Genomic DNA, 6,279 nt, shown 5'->3' on the forward strand with positions numbered 1-6,279 from the left:
TTAAACTTGCCGCCATTATCGCCAGAGCTATGGTGGCTTCAATTTACGAAGCCATATAAATAACTGAAGACAACTTGAAATTAAGTATTCAATACGGGTATGAAGTTAGAAAACGTCTTCCGACGTTGTTCGATGACAACTAACCCAACGCTGGTACCACTAATGTTCGACACAATAGGCCTGTCTTTCAATCTATATTCCTTAACTTGGTAATTGTTAGAGAAAAAAAAAAATACAAATTCACAAAACAAAGAATTCAATCACGAAGAGCAAACACAACACGTCCGTTCATGAACTCCTCCACTCCTCAAGAAGTGCAATCTGTAAGTCTCGGACAGTAACAGGCGGCCTTGGTCGCGCAGCAATGCGTCGTCCCGATTGGATTCAGGTCAGGAGAGCACGCTGGCCATTCCATACGCTGTATTGTTTCAGCTTCAAGCATGTTCTCCACCAGACGCGCTCTATGCGGTCGGGCATTATCATCCTGGAAAACAAAGGAATCTCCAATGGCTCCAGCGTAAGGGATGACATGAGGTCGCAGTATCTCGTCTGCATACCTTCGGGCCGTCAAAGTGCCATTCCGAATGATATGCAGGTCCGTACGTCCACCTATGCTGATTCCACCCCATACCATCCAACCAGCTCGTCTATATTGTGACCTTTCACGAACGAATGCGGGGTTATTTCGAGTGCCCCTGTCCCTCCATACCAGAACACGTCGGGTGTCACACTCCAGACTGAATCGGGACTCGTCTGTAAACAGCACTTGGCTCCAATCATGTTGCTCCCAATCTCGATATTCAGCAGCCCATCTTCTTCGGGCCGCACGGTGGCGTGGGGTCAACGGAATGCAGACCATTGGCCTACGTGCATAGAGTCCTCCCTCATGAAGCCGATTACGTACTGTTTGGCTGGACACCCTTCGTCCTGTTGCCAAGAGCAACCGTCTTTGCAGCTGCGTAGCATTCTCTGTTCTGTTTCGACGGGCTGTTAACCGTATATACCGGTCATCAGTTGCTGTAGTGGCGCGTGGCCGACCTTGCCCTGGTCGACGTCTAACATTTCCTGTTTCTTGGAATCGATTCCACAGCCTTGCAACAACACTTCTGACGACTCCAACAGCGTCCGCGACACTACGTTGTGTTTGCCCGGATTCCAGTCTGCCTATAACACGCCATGCCATGGATTCCGGTAAATCACGTTGTTGAGACATCCTCAAGTCACCTTGTCTCAAAAAACAATACTGCGCAATCGAATTTCACAGTTACGGCAGTAAAACAGACGTTTCTGCAACATCCCGATTTCTGCCCTTATCTCCTTTTTCTAGTTTTTGACGTCATGAACTTTGATTCAGTGGCGTCGGAGCCGGGGGTGCTGTGGGTGCTCAAGCACCCACGGTAATTTGTGACATGGATCCGAGCACCCCCAGAATTGATCCAGAAATTAAAATTTCCGATATAAAACTAAAGACGAGCACCCACAGTTTCGAAACACTTCCGACGCCCCTGCTTTGATTTGCATATGAAGTTTTCTTCTTCCGTTTCCTGCTAGGCTTTAAATTATGGATGATTCATTTTATGTTACTTATCGGTATACATCTTTGCGTAATTTTGTTAAAACCATGTGCTCCCCTAATTGTTTTGAGCAGTGTATTAACAATTCCTGTACTCGTGTAACATGTGTAGGTGAAATAAACTTTAAAATGAAATTTGAAAACTGTTACGCTTAAAAAAGCTTCAACGAAGGATGTAAAAATGGTAGCTTTGTGACGAAGGTTTACTGGTGGAAACAGAAAAATAATAACAACTATATATTATATTATTCAATCAGAAATCTTTCAATCCAACTAATTATTTTACGAATTGACATATTCAAAATAATTAGTAGTTTCAGATATTCTCTATTGATTATTCGAGTCACATTTTCATACCAAATTCTGCATGTTTCAAAGAAAATATTTCATTCCTTTGTTATTGCAATTGATTTTCATCGCTCTGAAATGTTAATAAAATCTATTTCACCTTCTTACAATAAAGATTTTGACGACTACAAAATTTATCCCAGCCTGCATGATTCACGCGGAACTTGGACATTTTTCAGATGTGACGTTTCATTCGGGTCGTATTTTTTCATTTATAAGGGTGAGGTTGCCCAGGGCCCCAGGCCATTCAAGTGTTATTTCAGTATCTATGGGGGAGGAGGGGTTTCCGATTTGCTGACTTTTGATGACAAGGGGCAAGGGTACAGGGTGCATAGGTAACAGGGCGTATGGTATTTTGCTGGTGAACCGTTGATCCTAGGGACACACTTCTAATTCGAAAAAGTATCCAAATAACGTGTCATTCATGTTGCGAGGGGTTGTATATTTATCAAAATAAAAATTTTAAATTTTTTATACGGACACCCTGTGCTGAAGAATAGAATCCAATTACAAAGTTGTTGCCCTGTCTCTTCTGGTGCCAACATAAAAATTGCTTCTGAGATCAATGCGTTCTCCAGCAAAATACCATACGCCTTGTTACCTATGCACCCTGTATATATGTTCCGGTAAATCCTAGGTTTTACCACTTTTCGGGCTTTTACCGTAACATATCAACTCCTCATTTCTTTTGGTATTATATTACTCATTTTTTAGTCATTCTCATCTGCTTTATGGACTATCAATTTGGGGATCTGAATCAGTGGCGTAGCCAGGTTTTGGTCCGTGGGGGAGTGAAATTGTGAAAGGCGCCATTTTTTTGTTCGTGCTTAAGGCGCAAACTTAAAATTATGCATTAGTGGAAAGAACTTTATAAATTTCCCAATTTTAAAAAAAATCAAATTTATTTGTTTTTCAGTTGATGTTATTTTTCAAATTATAAATTAATTACTTTTAGAATTATTACTTATAGAAGAATGGAAATATGTCTAGTAATGAATGGAACAAACTAGCGCAGGGTTTCTCAAACTTTTTCCATCCGCGGTGCTCCGTTACTTTAATCAATGCTTTCCGCGGCTCCCCAGAGCAGTTTAACAAAGATTTTCTTTGAAAAACCTTCGGGATGCTCCGCGGTGCCCCCGACAAAGGGTGGTGACGCACAGTTTGAGACCCCTCTGGACTAATAAGTTCTTGGATTTTTCCCCTCGTAATTTGACCAGAGGGCCTTCGGGTAAGTAGTCAAACCTCACGACGCCATTGTTCATATTAGAAAGTATCGTAAGCGCTCGGATAAGTGCCAATTAAAAACTAGATAATTTTTAAGACTCAACGTTTCGTGGACACTTTCTGTTTTTCTGAAATAGTATAAGTATGTATCTTCAGTTACTTTTAAACTTTCCTCATAATACATAGACAATTCCAGGTCCGGTCCAGGTGCTTCAAGTGCAAAAGGGACTTCATGAAGATGAGATCCAGTTAAAATTTTCGAGAGTGAACTGTTAGGCAGGCATTTCTGAACAGGTAGAGAGCCTTAGATAAGTCCCTTTGATGGTCGTAACACGGTCCTGCGTAGACCACCAATGTGTTGTTATGGGAAATAAAGAAACAAATAACGTCCGGAATTCTGCTTTAAAAAGCGATGAGTATACACATAGTGCATTTTTATTATTTTATTTATGAAATATTCAACGGATTCTCAAAGTGTATGTGCTTGTGGCTCACTCATCGCCACCCTTTTTTGAGGAACGTCTCAACGCGTTGGTGTATTGATGCATGCTCATTCAGTTCTTTGTAGTGGGTTTTTTTTTACATTTGGCCAAGGGGTTCTCAAACTGTGCACCGCGACACCCTTGTGCGCCTCCAATCTTCGTCAGGGGCACCACTGAGCGGTGACAAAGGTTTTTCGAAAATATTTTTTGTTAAACAGCTCTAGGGAGCAGGCGGAGCTCGCGGACAAGCATTGAATAGGGGAAAAGGGCACCTCGGGTGGAAAAAGTTCGAGAACCCCTGCTTCAGGCTATTCTGGGCAGTCACGGATAAATGAGGACGAAGTCGGGGGGAGGGCCACGGGTGCCAAAAGTTTAAGAAATATTGGGATTAATTGGAGGGGAGATATATGTCATGAGTTAACACACCGGCCATAACTTTTTGCAGGGAATAATTTCGCCGATTCGGCACACTGCTGTATATGCATAATGATGAAACAAACAGTGATTCGTGGAAACGAGAAACTACACCATGAAAAAAGGCAATGCTTCTGAAAAAGTCACATTTTAATATAACTATGTACTATCACCGTATAATGTAGTACAATATATTGTAGTACAAATATAGAAGATTAATTTTCTCTACATATCAGAGCGCTATTGGCCCAAGATTATAGGTTTTTTATTTCCCCATTTTTTTTAAGAAAAACTCTTCCAGAAACCCCTCTTGTGCTCCAAAATCTTGGGTTTTTTAGGGCTCCAAAGCTCATAGCTGTTTTCCACCTTTTCTTAGTCTTTGACACTGCCCACAAGCTAGTAGCTCTTGCCAAGGCAGATAACGTGGCATTTCTAGGCGTTATGAATCTAGCTAAGTCCCCCATTCATAAAGTGGTATTTCTAGCCTAGAAATTCTAGGAACTCAAGCTCTACCTAAGGGGCCCAAAGTTAAGGCGATACTTCTTGGAGCTTGAATCTTAGCCATTACTTCATAGGTTCAGTGGTCTGTCCAATATAGGTTCCCGCTTGGCCCCTACATCCTGTAGCGGGGCCCCTAGGCTGGAATATTTTGCGGGCCCCTCGGTCAGACTTTTAACGGGCCCCTTCTGTAGTTGATTTATAGCGTGAAATAGCAAAAAATGATGATAACCGTCCCGGGTCCCAGGGCTAGAGCCCTGTCAGCCCCCCGCCCCTATGTGGGGACCATGGGTTCCCGTGCCTAATTTTTTCAAAACTCGCCTTAGTCAATGCTCTTGGTGGCCCTTCAGAACAGAATGAGCATTTCGTGAACGTCATATCCTCATACCTATAAAAGGTATTTCTAGGAGCTCTAGCGAGAACGACCGCAAGAGGAAAAAGAAGTGGGAAAGATTTTGTCCTTTAATAAAGGTGGGGAACAGAGGCTGGTCTGAACATGCTTCCAGATGAAAAGGTTGACAGCAATTGTCAAAAATGGTAATGAAAACCTCAACTTTCTTTTTTCATTCTTTTCTTAAGGATTAGTACAAACCCAATCACTGTGAAACTGCAAGAAGCGCAAATATAAATGTAGATTTTTTTTTCCTCCCTTACTCATCATTGTAGTCAATGAAGGTAGAAAATGAAAAAGTCAATATTTTTCAAGTTTTTTTAAAGATCAAAAGTCATTTAGAAAAATAGGCGCCAAAGTAGGCAAAATTTCGATTGGGGGAGCAATCGCTCCCTCTGCTCCCCCCCCCTGGCTACGCCACTGATCAGAATACATTACTAATCTATCCCCTTTGATTTGAAATAAAAAAGACCAATCAGACTAATCACCAATAACTATAGTTCATCATCACATGAACTTTACCTTTCATATCCTCCCTTTGCGGCATTTATACTTTCTAAAATCTGTTCTTATTTTGAAAAAAAAAAAAAAAAAAAAAAACAATTTTCTTTACTACGTATTAAATAGCTTTAGATCTTCCCCAAGATATTTATTCATTTTTATTTCATTCGAAAAGCTAATAAAACAGTTGATAAAAAACATTTCACCTATCTGATTCCGAATTTTTATAATAATTTACCAAATTAAATTTTTACAACACAGCATCTATATCCTACATCTTACCTATACCGTAAGAAAATCTTGAAAAACATCTTTTTACTATCACTAACATTCAACATTTCTTTTAAAAAATTTGCATTAACCAACCCCTTTTCTAAATCATGTTACTTTTCATTTGGCACAGGTTACCTGTCCTTAATTTTTTCGGACTACTTTCATAACACATAACGTAACCCTTTCGACTTCTTATTTATTTATTGTTTATTTTTCATTTGACTTTTTAATTAAGCAACAACATTCAACAAATGTTGGAATAAAATGAAGGAAAAGATCAAACAATTTCTTTCCAATTACTATTTCATTTTCGAGGTTTTTTTTCTCTTGTGTTTTTTTGTCTTTTTTCTTTTATTTATTATTTTATCTAATAAAATGTGATTGCTAGTAAATGTAATTGCTGCTTGTCTCGGGTTCTTAGCAATTTTTTCCCACTTATATTGTTCTGTATTTTCTGCGTTTATGAATAAAATCGAATTGAATTTTAACCTCTTCGAGTACAAGCTGCTGGCGATAAATTTGAATGATCTGCATTAGACGTACAGGCGATAAATAGAGAAGCCTTGTTCCACATT

This window comes from Pholcus phalangioides, unplaced genomic scaffold (assembly GCF_987345545.1).
Source record: "Pholcus phalangioides strain wild (caught in Gottingen) unplaced genomic scaffold, Ppha-v1.0 ptg000017l_1, whole genome shotgun sequence".
Classification (NCBI taxonomy): domain Eukaryota; kingdom Metazoa; phylum Arthropoda; class Arachnida; order Araneae; family Pholcidae; genus Pholcus; species Pholcus phalangioides.